This window comes from Pelophylax lessonae, assembly GCF_965119305.1.
Source record: "Pelophylax lessonae genome assembly, chromosome: 1".
Lineage (NCBI taxonomy): Eukaryota > Metazoa > Chordata > Amphibia > Anura > Ranidae > Pelophylax > Pelophylax lessonae.
In genome coordinates, this window is record NC_138768.1 from 539,646,246 (window position 1) to 539,666,937 (window position 20,692).

Consider the following 20,692-nt stretch of genomic DNA (forward strand, 5'->3'; position numbering starts at 1 on the left):
CAGGGGCAATCAAAGGGTCAACTGTGTGCCTAGCCTGTGTTTTTATTACAGTGTGGGAGGTGCTTTTACTAGGGGAAGACATGGATTCATGACCCTGCTTTGCAGAGACACAGGATCCATGCCTTCCCTCCTGACAGCACCACAATCTGCCTTGTTTACATAGGAAGACTGCCATTCTGCCTGTCTGCAGGATGATTGGCAGGTGCCGGCAGACTTTGAGCCCGCCGTACCCACTGTGTATAGTCACAGTGGGAGCAAGCTGCCGGCAGCACACATTCTGCTACCCGGAAGTGCAGGATCACGTCTATATATGTGATCCTCCGCTCTGCGGCTGCCCTGTAGCAGTAAAACTGCTATAGGGCAGTCGGTAAGTTTTTAATCAAAGCAAGCAGTCACTTGATGGAAGATGAGATCTTAGCTACACTCAGGCATAGTGGCTCAACAGCAATTTTGTGCTGGGTCTTGGCTCGCCAGTGCTGCAAATGCTGGATCCTGTGTTCAATCTCTGTATGGACAAAAGTGTAATAGGTCAACATCCGGGAATGTGAACTTTTGTCTGAAACTATCACTGGAGGTGCACGCAGAGCATGGCAATTACCAGGGGCTATCCAAACTGAATTATTATTTTTTTACCCAAAGCGTTATTCCTTTTATATGTATGCTTTGGCACCAATACTGTACACAAAAAAAAAAAAAAAAAAAAAAAGCGCACTAGGGCCTAGATAGGTAACACCCTTAAACAGCTGCCACTATGCTTAGATACAGAATACCAAAATACGAGAATGCATACTATTTCGCATTATATTTAAAAAAGGTTGCTTAGGAAGCATTATGTATGGTACACATCCCATAATTCATAGTAGAGCATGTTTGGAGAGTTAGGGCAAAGGGATTTTTTCTGTACCGTTATAAGACATTACGCTACTTATATAAAATCAATCAAATTTTTTTTCACATATACAAAAACAAGAGCAAAATCCAAGTATAAAATCCCAACAAGACATTCAAAGTGCATAAATGGGTCCCTCTGTACAGTCCCTTACACCTTTCCAGGAGGATGCTTATCCAAGGCTACCTCTGAAAGTAAGGTAGGTATGGACATTCAAGCCCTATACATGTTTCGGGTTGCACGCTTCTTCAGGAGAAAAGACAGCAAAAGAGGGGGACCAAACATTATAAATGATAATAGAAAACATAAGTGTTTAAGTGCAATATGGTGTTCAGTTGATAGCATTAAACTTGCATATTCTGCAAATATTCCAAAGGAAGTATGTAAGGATATTTACCTCAAAAACTGAGTCAACCCAATCAGCAGACTAAAAGAGGCACCAAGGCTAAATTACTTTGGGAGGTAGCCTTGGATAAGCATCCTCCTGGAAAGGTGTAAGGGACTGTACAGAGGGACCCATTTATGCGCTTTGAATGTCTTGTTGTGATTTTATACTTGAATTTTGCTCATGTTTTTGTATATCTGAAATAAATTTGATTGATTTTTTACAAGTTGTGTAATGTCTGAGGACAGTAGCTAAAAAATCCCTTTGCCCCAACTCTCCAAACATGCTCGGCTACTATTTTGCATTGATAAGTAATTTGGCTATAAATATTTTTCAGGGTTTATTAATGAGTTAATTTCACTTTTAATATGATTTCACTTAATTTGTGAAATTTTATTAGACGGACATATGTTCCCATAATTTTTATTTTAGTGCAGCATTCTTTGGACCAATTCTGTACTGTTAGGAATATGTACCACCTATAGAACCAACTTAAGGAGACAATCAATGGCAGCGCACATGATTCTGTTTTTTTAAAAATGTATTATTTAAGCAGACCTTCACTCAAAAGTCATATCCACTAAATTTTTAAGTCTGTGTAAGCCTAACGTGTTCAAACTTGCTATCTTCACAACATAACTTCCTATATAGTCTTACTTCTTAAACACAAAAAAAAAAAACACAATTAGTCATAGGTAGGATGTTGAGGTTTTGTTATGGAAGCATTGTACATCACCTTTCTGAACCGTCACACCAGTTATGATCATCCTTTACTGCACATAGAAGCATAGCATGCCAGGGATGGTCTCACAGAATCAAAAAGTAGGCATGCTTAAAGTGGTGCAAAAGGCTAAAGATGTTTTACCTTAATGCATTCTCTGCATTAAGGTAAAAAACCTTCCATGCTTAGTTCCTACCCAGTCCCCCTAAACCTGATCTCGATCCAGCACTGTGCCTGACAGCAGCAGCACTGCTCTCTCTATTCTCTCAGGTTTAGAGACCACAGCGGGACCCATTAGCTCCTGACTGTCAATCAAAACCAGTCAATCAAGGAGGGAGTGAGGAGCAGGGCCAAGCCATGCTATGTGTGCCTACACACACAATCTGGCTCAGGATTCAGCCTGCAACGTCTGTCCCCATAGAAAGCGGCTTGCTATGGTGGCAGACACAGAAGAGGAGTGGACAGAAGAGGAGCTTTGTGGCCCCTATTGCACAGAGCAAGTAAGTATAACATGTTTGTTATTTTAATTTTTATAAAATGCTTTTAGTAATGCTTTAATAAACAGCAACAGGAAATTAAAATCAAAAAGGTCATTTTAAAAATTGCCCTTTCACTCTTGGTATATGTTGCTAAGTCTTTAGTGATGGTCCACTTATATTACTTAAAGTGGTTGTAAACCTCAGACATGAAATATGAACAAAGGAAAAAAACAAGTGCCATACTAAGTGCAGCATACGTGGGCTTTATTAAAAAAACACAAGAAGGTTACTCATAAAATTGTAAGCATCAAAAGCATGTAGTGTGTATAGTTGGCACTGCAACAAATCATCCCTGTGGAGCGACTGTTCAGGATGGCCTCTTATGGCTGGGGCTCATGGGGATGCTGCTGGTGGATGCCGGCACTTCCTAGAGCCGTGGAATGCACGGGCGACTCCTCCTGATGTCACTACCCGAAAGTGAAGTGATGCCGTGGGCGACGCATTTGTGGAACATGCACTTCTTCATCAGGCCTGAAGAAGGCATCCCTTCACTTCCAGGTAGTGACATCAGGAGGAGTCGCTCGTGTGTTCCCAGCCCGCCTCCTGATGAGCCACAGGTGCAAGAGGCCATCCTGAGCAGTCGCTTCACAGGGATGATGTGTTGCAGTGCCAGCTATACACACTACATGCTTACACTTTTGATGCTTACACTTTTGTGGGTAACCTTCTTGTGTTTTTTAATAATGCCCACATATGCTGCACTTAGTATAGCGCTTGTGTTTTCTCCTTAGTTACCTTCAAGTCCCTTCTTGTTTGCACACAGAGCTACCTTCCAAGTGAGCTTATTCATGGACTTTTTATTTATGGAGTCTATATAGATAGTGTCCAACCATCTGACTATCATCAGAACTAGTTGGGCCCACCAGTACTCCCAATTTTGTGCTAATATCCTTGTTATCTATATTATGAAATATGAACAAAGCATATCCCTCTATAGTGTGTACTTGTCTCCATTAAGAGCACTAAGTGTAATTTTTCTTTACTGGCTCTTTCCTCTGCTATCAGCATGAATCACTTCTGGCAAGTTTTCCTGACACCAAGAGAAAAAAGGTGATAGGGGTTAATCAAGCTCCAGCTGATTGACAGCCTCAGTTCTGTTCCTGTGTGTTGTGTGAGGAGGGTGTGTCCCTTCCCTCCAATCAGCTGTCAGAACTCTCCTCACTGAGTACTACAGAATTTAATTTCAGATCTCTGCTCCCTTTTCTCAGACAAGCCTAATAAATTCAGCCATTTGAATAGATGTAAAGAAGAAAAGACCGCAGACAGACAGGTACAAATCATGTAGGAGGATTTGATTCATTTCTGTGTATCACCTGAGGCCAGTCACTTTACTGTGTATATGTAAGGGTTTACAATCACTTTAATAGATATGTCACCCAATAGTGGCTTCCACTCTAAATGAAGGAGCAACCGAGACAACAAAAATAAAAAAGTGCAATAAAAAAAATCCAAGTTGTGAATCTACTCCATTGGCTGGACCACTGGACATACCCCCCACATCTTATATTGGGTCATTTATTTTCTTTGGTTGAGTTATTTTTCTCACATATTTTTTTAAACTTCTTCTGTTCATGGTAGATTCAGAGCTTGGATTTTTTTTATTGCAGTTTTTTTTTTCACACTTTTCCCATCAATTGTAGGTTGTCCAACAGCTTGGACTTTATCATTTTTCATTACATTCATTACATTTCAGCATTTCCTTCAGCATTTCCTTAACAAATGGCACTTATTTATCTGTGCATGGTTATTGGTTTTTCCTTATCTTTCTCTGTCACATTATTTTTCTATGGCAGGGATTCTATTAAAAGGTTTGTTTTAAAATGTAGGTATTATATACCTACTTACATTTTTTCGTTATTTATTCAGTAGCTGTCTTAGGCCCTTGGGGCCAATGCGTGTATCCTTTTCCTCATTGTTTTTTTTTTGACTGCCATTTGAGTACATACACTGGGTTGTTTTTATACTTGAATAGACTGACAAACATGCATCGCTCGTTGACCTTGCAAGTGTTGAGGTTTGCAGTATCCGTTGTCTCTATGGATAGATGGTCTATGTGTGATTAGTATGATGTATTATCATATATGTTTTGTTTTCATATACTGTATTAAAGTGATTCTAAAGGCAGAAGGTTTTTTTTTAATGCATTCTGTGCATTAAGATAAAAAACCTTCAGTGTGCAGCAGCCCCCCTCAGAGCCCCTAATCCAGCGATGTTGCATGAGTGCCTCCCAATGAGGAGAGAGAGAGGGGGCAGGGACACACAGAGCAGCGGCTTGTTTTGAGGGCACTCGGTAGGAGGGAGGGGCCAGGAACGCCGGTGAGGAACCCAAGAAGAGGAGGATCGGGGCTGCTCTGTGCAAAACCACAAATTTGAAATGCGTCAGTTTACTATCTCATAAGACATTACATCTTTGTTGAGGTCCATTTGTGGACTATTAAGTTATGATATAGATTTAAAATAGAAAATTGATGTCTACGAGAGTATATCTGTAACAGTCAGCCTATGTTGTATCTTGTTTTAATAGTATTACAATTTAAATGTTGTTGTTTTTTTTGTTCATATGGTTTTAATTCAGTTGGTGTCTTTAAATTCTAGCACATTCGCAATATATTCACTTTTTTTAATATACTATTATTGATGCTCATGGATATTTTTGGGAGTGTTGAATTTTATAGCAGGTGATGTTGTGAATTTACTGTATTTTGTATATACTGTATTAATCACTCAAAAGTAACATTAATGAGTATATATTATTACCATCCAAGTAACATTAAAGTAAACTTTACCTAAAATAATTCAAAACTATAAACAGTATTTAAAGTAGAACTATAGGCAATTTTTTTTTTTTCACTGCAATTTTTTTTTTTCATTTTGGATGAATCCTGTAAGGTATTTTTTTTCACCATCTCTGTCCCATTGTGGAGATTTCCCTTCACTTCCTGTCTAATAGCCAAACAGGACGTGAGAGAAAATCTCTGAAAATTAAGGGAATTTGTTGGGGACCTCCAGGTCACCAGAACTAGTGTCCCCATAGGAACATTTCCCCTCTATTACTTTTCTGGGGACAACCCAAAGTTTTTGGGATTTCTTTTACTTTCCCTTTCAATGATAATGGTAAACAGGATGAATAGAGAGGGTGAATCTCCCTAAGGGAGGCACAGAAAGCAATAAAAACTGACAGGTGTTCCAACCTATCTCCACTCTATCTAAAACGAAAAAAAAGTTTTGCCTTAAGTTATACTTTAAGTACAGGCCTGAGATTTTATTAAATGGATCCTTGTGTCCCCGAGGAGCTCTTTGATCCTTAGGTCCAGGCTGCTCACAGAGCCCTGACTTGAAATAAAAAGTCCAATTAAAACTATAATTTTTATTACCTTAAAGGGGTTGTAAACCTCAGACATGAAATATGAACAAAACATATCCCTCCATAGTGTGTACTTGTCTCCATTAGGAGCACTAGGTGTCATTTCTGTCTGCTGCTTCATTCCTCTGCTATGTGCATATGTAACGTCTGACAAGTTTTCCTGACACCAAGAGAAAAATGGTGACAGGGGAGGGAGCTCCAGCTGATTGACAGCCTCAGTTCTGTTCCTGTGTGAAGAGAGGTGTGTCTCTTCCCTCCAAACAGCTCTTAGAGCTCTCCTCACTGAGTTCTGCAGAGTGTAACTTCAGCTCTCCACCCCCTTTTTTTGACAGCCCAGAAAAGCTGTATAAATTCTGGGCTTTGAATGCCTGTTGAGGAGAGAAGAGGGAGGTACAACTTATATAGAAGGATTTGTTTAATTTCTACATCACCTGAGGCCAGTCAATTTATTGTGTATATGTAAGGGTTTACAGCCACTTTAATGCAGTCAGGCTGTTTATTTAGCAAAAAAAATGTGTCAGTGTTCTGTATTTTGTCGTGTACTACCGTGTGAGATCAACACAGACTGCAGCAGTCTCTCCAGCTATCCTACAAGCACCCTGTACAGGACATCTGGTACTGAACCCTACCCCTGTCTTTTAACTTTCAAATGCTAGATCTTTAGTAGGCAGCCGGGCAGGGCCCCTGGCTGAAGTATGTTCCCCTTTTTAACAGATGGTATGCGTTTCCATTTGTGCAAAAAGTCTATTTTTATTGGACCAGCAATAACACTTTGCATATTTCCTCAATCAGTCCTTTACCCATGAGAGGTGGATTCTACTGCCCCTTTAAAGAACAATCCTTGATGGGTTATTTCTCAAAGGTAGTTGAGTAGTTTTTGTTTTATTTGCTGGTGTTCAGGAAGCGAAACCGCCTCCCTGCTGAGTGCCAATTTTTTTATTTACAAAGGGAATTTTCCTTTGAAAAGTATTGTTATGTAACGGTATCAGCCAAATGATCAGACCAGTGGTGATGTGCAATTTCTACTTTACTTAAAAATGTAGAACGTAGATTACACAGGAGATCATGTGGACAGGGGTTTGCAGTACAAAACAGCCATATGAGGAAGGGAGGAACAGGCATAACACATGCAGTATAAAAACAATTATATTGCAGTTCTACTAATGGCCACTAGATGGCTGCAGAGTGTTCTGAGTTAAGTTTACTGATAGGATAAAGAGCAGAAGATTCTCACGTGTTCCAAGAGATTACTTGCTCATTCAGCAGACTGTGAGCTGAGGGGATTTCCTGCTGGCACAGACTTCACACAGGCACTGCTGATGCTGACTTTGGTCAGAAGGCTCTGGGGGCCGTAGATAGGACCAACCCACTGCTTGGACTACTTCTCCATGTGGACTGTAACAGAGTCCTCTCCAGTGACTGGGGCTTGGATAGATGCTCCGTGCTCGTGTGCTCACTGCTGGTGGCCCACACACCAGACTGATCGAATGAGGACCCAGCACCTGGGGACAGCTCACTTGCCCAGTCACTCCTGTCCCATCAGGCAGGATCTCTCTGAGCACAGGAAGCTGGGCGGAGCTGGCATTTATACTCCCTGGGCGTGTCCAGGAACTCAGGGGATGCTGGGAGCCCAGAGGATTGTGGGGAATTGAGTTAAAGGGACTTGCACCTGCATCTGGATAAAGGGGCACACCACTACAGTATCACACCACAACCATGTAAACCCTTACCTGGTAAAACAACCCATTTAATTTTACATAAAAAGACAACATGAAAGACAAAACATTTGTGTATGCATAATAACATTATAATAAAAACAGAATGGTGTAGCGCTAAATTATGAATGACAAACACTTATACTGAATCAAAGTATGATGTTAACATATACAGTCCAAAAAATGAACACTGAAGTCCACAAAGGAAGGTATTGGCTGAAACAGATTCCCAGGAAAGGAAAAGCTCCAAACAAATGAAGAAAGGTGAAGATCAGGTGTGCCCAGGAGTAGAAATGAATCCACCAGACAATATAGCGTGAGATGGCTCCTTACCAAATAGCTCTTGCCACTAGATTATAGGTGGCTGAACGCTCATATGAAAGAGAGATCCTCCAATGTAGTGGAATGGCCAGGCAGGAGCATAGGTCACTCTCTCCGGGGACAACCAATCATAGGTCACAGGGATATCCAGTGTATAACCATGGAAATAAAAAGGGGAAACACTCCCATAGTGCATTACCAATGTATAACTTTAATAAATAAAAAGGGATGCACTCACATGTAAAAACTTTGTAGGTCAGCGGAACAAACAATGACATGCAGCCGCAGCGTTCCTGCAGAACATTCCTCCTCGGATCATGGGTCACCCGGCAGTATGGTGGAGAGCTAACGCTGATGATCCATCCAAACACCAGGGACCAATACGAACTCTCGCGGCGTCAGGATAAACCACTACATGTTTCGTGATAACTCACGTCCTCTGGGGGTTGGTCCTAGCCATATTAACATTATAAAAACTCTTTTTTTTTTTTTGTAATTTATTTATATAAATGATCAGAAAACCTCTGTTCTCAGCTGCATAATGAGCTTAGAGAGGTGAGGGTGGAGAACCAGCAGTACACTAATCTTAACCACTTTAGCCCCGGAGGATTTGACTGCTCAATGACCAGGCCCTATTTTGTGATTCGGCACTGCGTGAATTTAACGGACAATTGCGCGGTCATGCAATGCTGTACCCAAACAAAATTGACGTCCTTTCTTTCCCACAAACAGAGCTTTCTTTTGGTGGTATTTGATCACCTGTGTGATTTTAATTTTTTGCGCTATAAACAAAAAAAGAGCGACAATTTTGAAAAAATAACAATATTTTTCACATTTTTTTTTATATGAAATTCTCAAAAAAAATGTCAAAATCTAAATGTTTTAATATTTTAGGCCAATTTGTTTTCTGCTACATATTTTTGGTAAAAAACAAAATTGCAATAAGCATATTTTGATTGGTTTGCGCAAAAGTTATTGCGTTTACTAAGTACGGGAAAGATTTATATAAATTTTTATTGTTTTTTTTTTAACTAGTAATGGCGGCGATCTGCGTTTTTTTGCGGGACTGTGACATTGCGGCGGACAGATCGGACCCCTAACTTACAGTTTTGACGCTTTTGGGGGTACCAGTGACATTACTTCAGTAATCAGTGCTATAAATATGCACTGTTAATGTAAAAATGACACTGGCAGGGAAGGGGTTAACATTACTGGTGATCAGTGGGTTAAGTGTGTACCTAGGGGCGTGATTCTAACTGTCAGGGGGCGTGGCTTGTGAAGTAATCACAGAGACATGCGATCCTATATGATCACTTTAGGGAGAATGACAGACGGCTGTGTTTACATCAGCCGCCTGTCTTTCTCCCTCAGCTGCGGGAGATTGCGAGTGGCCGGCGGCCATCAGAGCCACCGGTCACACGCACTAACTCCCCGGCTAACACACGCTCGCCCCCTACAGCCTCCTGAGCGAGTGACGTAGTACTACGTCACTTTGCCAAGGAGCGCCTGCCTGCCACAATAAAACTGCTGCGGGCGGAGTTAAAGTGGTTAAAATGGCTGTGCAGGGAGGGGGTGTCAGCACAAGTCTGATCATTGCAGGATGGGCTGTTCTCCCAGCACAGCCAAAAAATGAACCCCATTGGGAGGGATATGCTCTTATCCCTATCGTGGTCAGTTTGAAATAGAAATGCAGGGGACTGGCAGGAACACCAGGGATTTCCCACCAAGGAAGAAATACAAAGAGAAAAGACTAATTTTTAACACACTTACATGGTACAACAGATACATATCAGGAATATGAAATGTTGGGGTAACTTATTTTCTAATAAATTTGTGATTATTAGTATAGGTACAGGATAAATGTCATATTTCACTAATTTGAAGTACTTTCATATGTAGTCTATGCAGGTTAGCCAGTATACAAACATAGAAAGGAATTATTTGGGGAAAACAAACTGCAAGAGACATTAATGTTATTTCAAAAATATGACTCTATTAAGATCTCAAGAAAGAAAAAAAAGAAGCCACAGCATTACTGATTTTAATTCTCCAAGACACACTTTTATGTGCTGCAGAACATTGGTTTTATTGATATTTTATCCAGTAAAAGCACTTTTGTTCAGATCCCAACTGATTAAAATGACAAGCTCTAGTGCCCTGTCTGAATCCCAGTATAATGATTCTTTATCTAACAAGGCATTCCTTGAGCTCACTGCATTTTGTGGAAAAGATTTTCCTATTAACAGAATATTCTGTTCTAAAGCTGCAGACTTTGTACCCCAGATTAAGGTTGTTTAAAAAAAGGTAAACATATTTCAGGAGTACTTTTGGGGGTGTTATGCCATTTCTTAGTGCCAAGGCTTGTTGGGGTTCTGCATATCAACATTGCAAGATTTTTTTTAAGTAGTATATGCAGACAGTGGTGAAAAACAGTGCAAATTTAATTTATGAGCACAAGGACTGTTTTTAATGGGTTTGGAATAGGACATGTTCACTTTGTATAGTGTATGCTCAGTTTGCAAAGTGAATGTTTATCTTATTGAATTTGGTGAAGTTGTATTTGCCTTAAATATCCAATTGTGCAGGCAAAAATATATATTTTTTACTTTTGTTTAAGTATTCAAAGGGAACATTTGTTGTACATTCCTACGTTTTGTTATTCTAAAGAAATCATTGTTTGGTTCTCTTTGCTGAGTGGGTCTAATGGGAGTGGTTTCATAATTATCTATCAGCTGTGGCAGCTGCAGGGATCTAATGAGGAAAGCTGCTGGACCTGCATCCCTTTAGACATGTTCATTAGGAGTATCTCCCCAAAAATTATATTTTTGTTGCAGGGGATGCCATAAATCTGACTCGTATCTTAGGCAGACTTCTGGGAAAATTGGTGAGCCAATCACACAAGCAGGAAATTATGTTTCTGGGGTGTGGTCAGTATACATTCTGTGTACAGAACAGCTCCAGGTAGCCATATTGCATTACATTTTCAGAAAATTACAACAGCTGCAGATGGAAAATGAAAGGCAAATTTTAATAACATTCAATTACACAATGATTTGTGTCACAACTGTATACACTATATTTTTTTTCTTTATTTGCTATTTTTTCTCCCCACAAAAGTGGAGTTACCCTTTAAGTGAATAGCTTACTATTCCATTTAAAGTATGTAAATCCTAACAATGAACCTTTTTATTGTCTCCCTTTCCGTGTGTTTCATATATCTAGCTTATCTTGAGACTACAGAATGATTAGCTCTTTCATTGTGGATATGACAGAGTAGGACATGAAAACCGTTGGACACTCACTTTGAGCAGTACGAGAATGAAAACAACAGTTTTAATAAACTTAGGGCCAAACCCAAAACCTCTTATTCCACTAACTTTCTTTTTTTTTCAAAAACATTTTATTAAGGAATAAAGCATACATAGCACAAAAGAACAAAGCAGTAACGGGCAGGTTACAAAGCCCACAAAAAGTGATCAAATACAAAAGTGATACACATATAAACAGTACAATGCATGCATGGAGCAACAAGAGATCACAGGCAATCCCACAAGGTGTCATGTGGTAACTTGGTGTAAAAACAGAGGGCCAGTGGGAGCACCAAGTGGACATAGGGCTATTGGAAGGGTTCGCTGGGTAGAGCGCCCATCCACCTGATGAGAACCGAAACAAGGGAGCTACCTATGATAAAGCATAGTGGCGCCCCCATACCCGACACCCCGTAAAGGGAACTATCTGTGTCAAGGAGTGGGGGATCCACCGCATACAGGTGGGGATCCGGTAAACACATCTCTGAACGTGGGCGCCATAGCTGTTGTCGGTGGAGGCCGAGCCACCACTGAGTGCGAAATAAAGAACCCTGAGTAATTTGTTGAAAGGCATAAAAGGGAGGGAATGAGGAAGGGGGGGATGAAAGGGAGGAGGATGAGGGAGGAGACAGGTAGGGTAAATAGGGGATACACGAAAGGAGGAAGGGAAGGACAACGTGTGGAAAGGGGCAATACACTCTGGCATAATACAAGCGTCAGAAAAGGCAGAGCGAACTGAACATCCAGGAAAGCACCCCAGGATAAGGGGTTAACCCCTAGTACAGGATCCAAAGAGCCACAAGGTGGACTATAGGTCTCAGGTGCTTAATCGTTGGAAATCTGGCAAGGATTGAAAGTGAGTCCAGGGCGCCCAAGTTGTACGATACTGGTGGTGAGTATCCTTGGCCTGGGCCACGATGTCCTCCATCTCCGCCACCCGCTGAACCCTGCGAAGCCAGTCAGCAACCGACGGGGGTGTGGTGGACAGCCAATGGCACGGTACGCACATCCGGGCTGCATTGATCAGATGCAAGGTCAGGGACTTTTTGTAGCTGGCATAGGAGAGGGAGGTGTGGTGCAAAAGGAATTGCGCCGGTGAATAGTCAGGTGTGTACGTGGTAATACGACAGATTAAGGCGTGAACCTCCTTCCAGAATGGTTGCAGAACTGGGCAATCCCACCATATGTGCAGCTGAGTCCCCTTATGTTGCAGACACCTCCAACACTGTGGGGAATTTGAGGCGGAAAACTTGTGCAAAAGGTCTGGAGTCCTATACCACCTAGAGTAAAGTTTATAGCCGGTTTCTTGGGTCAACACGTTTAAGGAACCCTTGTGCATGTGAAAAAGCACCCGAGACCAGTCCTCCTCCATGAGGTCCACACCCAACTCACGCGCCCACCGTGCTCGAAGAGCTTCCGTCGGGGCGTGTGAGGGGGGGAACAGCATGGAATACAAAATCGAAACCATGTGCCGGTGTGGACCAGGGGCATCACAAATACGTTCCAGAGAGGTCAGGGGGCGGCCCCATTCTGGCAGTGGCTGCGTGTGAGTCAGGAAATGGCGAATTTGGAGATAGCAATAGAAGGGAATAGAAACCTTCGGAAAACGCTGACAGAGATCCTGGTAGGAGAGTAGTCCAGAACTATCAAGAAAGTGACGAGCCTGAAAGGGTATATCCGAGGAAGGGCCCTCGGTAGGCACAAATGGAAGGCCAGGGGGGAAATCAGGGGAGGAGTGTAAGGGAGTCAAAGGGCTGCGCTGCGGCGAGAGATCCAACTGCTCACGGAGGGCATGAAATACCCTTACAGTAGCTCCAGTAAGGGGATTAGCTAATGTGGGGCGTGGAATCTTGGAAAGAGCCGACCAAGGCAAGTGGTGTGCTGGGAACGAAGCCAAGGCCCCCTCAAGAGACACCCAATCCTTAGACAATGAGTGGGCATGCCAATCCACCACTCTGGATAGATGGCATGCCTGGTAGTACTTGAGTAAATGCGGGAATCCTAAACCGCCCTCCTGTTTAGGACGTGTAAGCAGATCCCAACTAAGCCTGGGTTTCTTAGAGGACCACAGAAATCTAGAGCACATAAGCCGGAAAGACTTAAAAAAGGCGGGCGGTATACGTATGGGTAGAGCTTGAAGGATATAGAGCAGGCGAGGTAGGACATTCATTTTGACAATGGCGACCCTGCCAAACCAAGAAAAATGACCCTGCAGCCAGGAGTGCAAGTCTCTTTCCACCGTGTTCAAGATCGCCAAGTGATTCTTGAAATAAAGGTCGGAAAGAGAACTAGGTAATTGGACACCCAGATACGTGATAGAGTGGGAGTCCCATTCAAATGGAAAATTGGATTGGCAGAGTTGTAAGAGAGAGGGAGGGAGGGAAATGTTGAGGGCCCGGGATTTAGAGTAATTGATTTTCAAATTGGAGAGATCTTGGAAACGTGCAAGAACGGATAAGAGATTTGGAACTGAGAGCAGAGGATCGGTGAGGAAGAGTAGGATATCGTCAGCGTATGCCGCCAGTTTGTATGTTTTGCCTTTCAAAGTCACCCCCTTGATATCTGGACTAGCTTGGATCTGGCGCAGGAGGGGTTCCAAAGTGAGGATATAAATCAAGGGGGACAGCGGGCAACCCTGCCTGGTACCGTTCGATACGGAGAAGGCGTCCGACAGGGACCCATTCACCTTGACCCTGGCAGAGGGGTTGGAGTAAAGGACAGAGACAAATCGCAAGAACCGGTCCTTTAGTCCAAGGGCTTCAAGTGTAGCAGACATGTAGTCCCAAGCCACCCTATCGAACGCCTTCTCTGCATCGAGGGATAAAAAGAAGCCAGGCGTACGCGATGTGGACAACCAATGGTGCAAGTGGATTGCCTTCGTGGTGTTGTCCCGGCCTCTCGACCGGGGACAAAACCAACCTGATCAAGGGACACCATCTCGGGGATGGAGGGAAGAAGGCGGTTAGCCAACACTTTCGCAAACAATTTGATGTCCACATTAAGTAAAGATATGGGGCGGTAATTCGGTACCAACGTCGCATCCTTCCCAGGTTTGGGGAGGACAGCGACATGTGCCTCCAAAAAGTCCGGCCCCAAGGCAGGTATATCAGAGAAAGCGTTAAAAGCCCTCACCATGTGCGGAATCAGTTGATCTGCGAAAGACTTATAGTAACCAACCATCAGTCCGTCCGGGCCGGGGGATTTCCCAGGTTTGGACTGCTTAAGGGCCGCCAAGACTTCCGTAGCAGATATAGGGGCGTTGAGAGGAGCTAATACTTCCTCCGAAAGTGGTGGGGGAGAGTGTTGGGATAAGAACTGGCGAATCTCACACGCCCTAGATTGTACAAGTTCAGGCGTGTTTGCCCGTGGCAGATTGTATAAGTCCGAGTAATATCGGACAAATTGTGCCGCTATGTCGGGGGTAGAGGCGTGCGCCTTGCCCGAGGAATCGGAAATGGAATGGATGGTGTTGGCCGCTCTTTTCTTTTTGAGAGCTCTGGCAAGGAGCTTACCCGATTTGTTGGAGTGCTCGTAGAAGAAGCCTTGAGAGAGAGCAAAGTTCCTGCGAACCGATCTACCAAGGTCCTCCAGCAACTCCTGACGGGTCTTAGTGAGTTCCTCCAGGGTATCAGACGCTAAAGACAGCTTGTGAGAACGTTCCAGCGAAGCTATCTTGGACAAGAGCGTCTCCGTGTGAGCCACACGCTCCTTTTTCCGTTTAGAGGCTAGGGCAATTAGTTCACCACGGATCACACACTTGTGTGCTGCCCACACATTGACAGGACTGACCTCTGGGGCCGCATTCTCCAAAAAGTACAGCTTTAGTCGGTCAGAGAGGGCCTTAACAAAAGTAGGGTCATTTTGGAGGGAGCCGTCCAGGCGCCACGCTCCATAGCGATGTGGTAGAGCCGTGAAGGAGAGGGTAGCACTGATGGGGTGGTGATCCGACAGGAGCATAGGTTCAATAGTCGCTGAAGAAAGAGCCGGCAACAAAGCCTGGGAGACGAAAATACAGTCGATACGCGAATATCGGTTGTGCGGCGAGGAAAAAAAGGTGAAATCCTTGACGCCCGGGTGGAGGGTACGCCACGAATCGTGGAGGAGCAGAGTAGTGAGCAACGTCTTAATAGACCGCAAGGCCGCATAGGGAATGGACGAGGACCCCAGAGAAGTGTCCAAGAGAGGCGACAAGGCAACGTTGAAGTCCCCGCCCAGAATAATCTGGCCGGAGTAAAAATCTGTCAACCGTTGAAGGGTAGAGCGGAAAAATGGGACTATGTGTTTGTTAGGCGCATAGATATTGGCCAGCGTCAGGGCCCTGCCATGGACGGAGCCGGTAAGGAAAAGGAAGCGTCCGTTCTCATCCGCCAAGGACTCAGACACCGCGAAGGGGCAGTTCCTGGACATGAGTATGGAGACCCCCTTAGACTTAGAATCCTTAGAAGTTGCATGAAAAACTGTAGGATACTGTTTAGTGGAAAGTTTCTGGATATTATTCGAGCGAAAATGAGTCTCTTGTAGAAGAATCACATCAGCCTTCGTCCGACGAAGGGTAAGGAGAAGCTTTGAAAGCTTTTCAGGGATGTTCAGTCCCCTCACGTTAAGGGAGTAAACCTTCAGGGAAGTATCCATGGCAGAGATGTATAAAATGAAAAAAAAAAAAAAAAAAAAAGGAAGGGTGGGGAGTATCACAGTGGAAGACGTATGGGGTGGATAGACAGACACGACTGGGAGGGAAAGGGGGGAGGAAAGTATACACTGGGGAAAAGAGGGGGGTGGGATGAGACGGTGTAGGTTCGGGAGGGGACCGCCACCAGACTCAACTAACCGAGACCGGGGGAGGTGGTCAAGTGGGAGATCAGAAACAAAGAAATTCAGCGGTAGGGGAAAGTAGCACTACTGTTAAACAAATCGATATATAGCAACAACCGCTGAGCGGGGTTGGAGTAGGACAAACCGGAAGACGGAGTGAAAACCAAGTACTCACCGAAAAGAGCCCGTCCTCGAGTCCAAAATAACAGGAGCCCATGTTCAGAGAGTGTTACAACATGCGGAGACCAGTAAGGGAAAGAAAAAAAAAAAAAAAAAAAAAAACCACAGAGGTCATGGCAACCATAAAAACAGCAAGTGCAACAATAACAATAGTAAAAATAGTGTCGACAACCTTGCGGCCAAGGCCGTCTCCCCAGGGGGTTCCCAGCCTAGTATGTCGAGAAAGGGACAGGGAGAGGCATCCCGCCCGAGGGATGTGGTAACCTTATGGGCCACCGCCAACTAAGGTAAGGGAAGTGGGCTCGAGCAGGTGAACAGTGAGGATGAATGAGGAATGAGTGGTTGTCGGCCCTCCAGAGGTCCCCCCTCCCGATTCCCAACCCCTGGTAAACCAGCTACTGCAATCTACCAACTGAAGGAGGAAGGGGCGGGTAGGAAGAGGTCTAGAGCGGAGCGCCTTTCAAGGGATCCTAAAGGGGGCTATAATATGGGAGAGACTAGGAGGGGAACCCGATGGAAACCTTAAAAAAAAAAAAAAAAATTAGAAACACAGTAAGGACCATAAATATGGACCACATAGCAGATAAACAATCAAACGATCAGATAACAATAACCTAAGTGCCCAGAGCTGGCTCAGATGAATCAAGAGTTAGAACTCATACCGAGCAGGTGCTGAAAGCAACTGCAGCCCCCGGAGCAACCACCCGTGCACCGCGCCCCATCCCACAGAATCAGGCGGAGGCAAACAGAGGCTGCTGGATGTACCGCCCGGGGCACGGGCACGGGGCATTAACAAGTGTCAACGGAGGGTGCAGAGACACAAGGTCTATTTGGAGTGTGACCCCCCGGGAGGCACATGTCAATACCACACCCCGGCGAATCAGTCCATGTGTAGGACACGAACATCTGACCCGCACGCCACCGCGGCCACACCAGTAGGCACCGTGGGCAGCAGCGCGCAGTCCAGACAAACGTGTGGTATCGTATAGTTCACCAGCACAAACTAACGTAATGATATCCGGGAATCAAAAACTGTTAAATAGGTAGATAAAGATATAACCACAATGAATACGGCAGTGCATCCCTGTACAACCAACCCACCCCATGAAGGACCCATCGTGATCTTCCGCTCGTTCCAAAGTACCTAAACTGAATCACTGCATGCTGGTGAAGGCCCGGGATGACCCGAGGGTAGCAAAGACTCCTATGCTCCGTGTCTGCACCTCAGGCCCGGTGCAAGAGTCCCAGGGCAACAGTTGCAGGCCCAGGGTAACGACAAGGGAGAGGGCGGGAGGCTACAACTACAAAGTCCGCAAAGAGCCATAGGGGGGTGTAAAGTACTGCAAACATTGCAAAAAGAGGTAGAAGGGAAACAATACCAGTTCCAGCAGCAATCTAGGTGGATAACGGTAGATCAGGTCCAGTCACGTTGTCAGTTGCGGAGACGGTATGGTGTCGTCCCAAGGCTCCGTTAGGCTTAGCCAGCAGTCCTGAGCGATATGGGAGAGGTACCGGCACAAGGTATAGCCAATCCAGCGCTCGACAAGGAAGAGGACGGCAGAAAAGGGGCAGTGTAGCAAGGAGCAGTGTTGAACTAAGTGCTGCACCCGAGGGTGTCAACCCACAGTCGTTACGGCAGGTCAGTTATTTCTCAGAGCCCTGCTCCGTTGGGGAGGTTTGGTAGGGCTGAGGGCGTTAGCGGGACCAGCTCCACCATTCGCCGGTCTGTTCCAGGAGGGTGAGCGGGGTCTGCGAAAGCGCACTTCCTGGGCACCCATCGGTTCGCCCACCTGAGGCGGTTCAAGGTCAGCTGCATTCCTGAATTCCGCGTACCAATTTGGAAGCGCCATGAAGGGAATCCCCAGAGTGGAGCAAAAATGAGGTAAGTCTTCGGGCACCCTAAGGAGAGCCGTACGGCCCTGTAAGGATGCAGCCAGGCAGAAAGGGAACTTCCACTTGTATGTAATGTTTCGCGCTCTCAGGACATCCAGCAGGGGCCGGAGTTCACGCCTGCGTTGCAAGGTTATTCCAGATAAGTCTTGATAAACCCAAAACCTCTTAAACATTCCCATAAGTATCTCCATTCTACGGAATCAAACGCTTTAGCTGCAGCTAATGCCATCACTGTTCTGGTGCCAACTACATCATGACAAGCCTGGATGTGCATATATAGGCGGTGAATATTCATAGCCGTGTTTTTTCCAGGCATAAATCCTGTTTGATCATGATGTATAAGGGATAGAATTACTTGGTTAGGGCGAGTAGCAAGGAACTTTGCTAAAATTTTAATGTCCTCTTGCAACAATGAAATTGGTCAGTAAGATTCGGGGTAGTGGGGGTCTTTACCTGGTTTGGGAATTACAATAATCAGTGCTTCTCGCATGGACTCAGGTAAGGTACCAGAATCAAAGATATGGTTATACAGCAACAATAATTTGGAAGAGGCCTTCAACCGGTTGATACGTCTAGAAAGGGTAGATCAGACATGTAATTTGAATGCCCCCAGACTAGGCCAATTGAAGCAGTATTGCGGTTAGAACCAAAATAGAATTGCCACTCAGGCGGTATGTCTTCCTGGTCCACTAATGCAGTGAGCCAGAAAGGGTGTTGAGAGTGTTACCCAATTGGAAGCGTGGTCTGACAAGGTTCCGGGTGTGAAAAGCCTCCCTCCTTCAGTAGGGGGAGCAAAATGTCAGACACCCCTATGAAGTCTATATGAGACATGGTAGAATGCGTTGCTTGGAAAACAGGGGAATGCCTGGGTGTTTGAGTGTTTGTAACGCCATGTATCCGTCAGCGTAATGTCTGTGAATAAGCGACTTAAGCGAGTGCTAGTAGGTAGCGATGGGGCCGGTGTGAGATGTAAATGGTCTAAGGCCGGGTTAAGTACCACATTGAAGTCCCCTAGCCTGAGGTGGTGCACGCTCAGGAGGTTGGCGGGCATGCGGTGCACATGTTCTACCACAAATGTGGTGGAGAAGGCCTCTGCCAAATGTGGTAGTCAGAAGATTCTCCAAAAAGGTGGCAGGATCAGGGCACTCGGATCCTTCAGGAAGCCCGATGAAGCGGAGTTTACAGCAACAAGCTCTGTTTTCCAGGTCATCCTGCTTTTGAGCAAGCTGCTGTATCTGGTGCTGCATAGCTTCTGCACTATGTTGTAAAGAATTAAAAGTGTCTTCATCTCGGCTGATCCTCGTCTCTGCTTTTGTGACCTGGTCCCTCAACTTGGTAATGTCCTGCCTGATTAAGGAGGTGTCCACCTTAACTTCCTCTATTTTAGTCCTGCCAAGGGTCACTTGGCAGGTGGAGATTGCCTCTAGTACCTTTAAAGTATCAGCCGCGGCAGGCTCCGATTCTGGCACTGCAGAAGCACCATCTTCTGCCAGGGAGTCTTGCTCCTGTCTGTGAAACTTCTCGAGGGAAGGAGTGGCGGTGGTGACTTTTCACGGTCGGGACATGAGGAGAAACGTGTCTGTTCTCCAAGTAGCAGTTGGATTGGGGAGCAATCAACGGTGGGCACTAAGGAGATCAGTATCAGGATAAACCGGGAGCAGAGCTCAACACACGTGCATCCTACTCTATTGCCGTCCAGGCCAGGCCCACAAACAACAGTTTTCACATCCTAGCAACATAGCAGGACTTGGGGAATGCCAACTGGGGGATTTTGGCCAGTCTTCCAGGGGGCTCAAATGGCCTTCAGATATGATAACAAGGCCCCTTGTACACTTGTGAGACTTGTCCTGCGACTTGGGACTGCAAAGTCGCATAACAAGTCATACTCCATGGGACTTCAAGTCGCAGCAACTTTAAAGTAGACCCTGCAATACTTTGGTCCAACTTTGATGCGTTTTGATGTCTATAGCCCTCAGAATACACAGACATTGCTTCAAGTCCAGTCAAAATTGTGTCAAAATCGCTGCAAAAAAAGCAGCAAAATCGCCCCAACTTTTAGGTTGCACAAGTATGAAAGGGGCCTAAAAGTAATAAACATTTTACAAACTTGCACAGTTCTTTGACACTTACTGGAGCTCCTTAACTACATAGGCCCTTTTCTGGAATAGGTGAACATAATCTTTAATCAAGCTTGTAACACTGACTTAACTCAGTTAAAAAAAGCTATCATGCCAGGAAAAGCATCCTCATTTTAAAAAACAGCAGCCCTGAGTGCCTTGTGACCCATCCATCCATCCTTGGATCCACCCCGTATCTGCTTATCCTTTATTGGATTCCAGGCCATTTATTTCCCTTTTATCCTCAGAGACTTGCACAATGGACTTATAATCCCCACCTTGTGCTAATTGTCAGTACAGCCCCTAACAACACGCTGAATATTGTCCTGGCCATTCATTTAAGACATACCACCACTCCTTACTGTATTGTTATTGTATATTCCTCTGCATTATCTATGAGCGCCATACCACATATAAATCATTTTAAAAAATGGGAGGTATTTTCAGT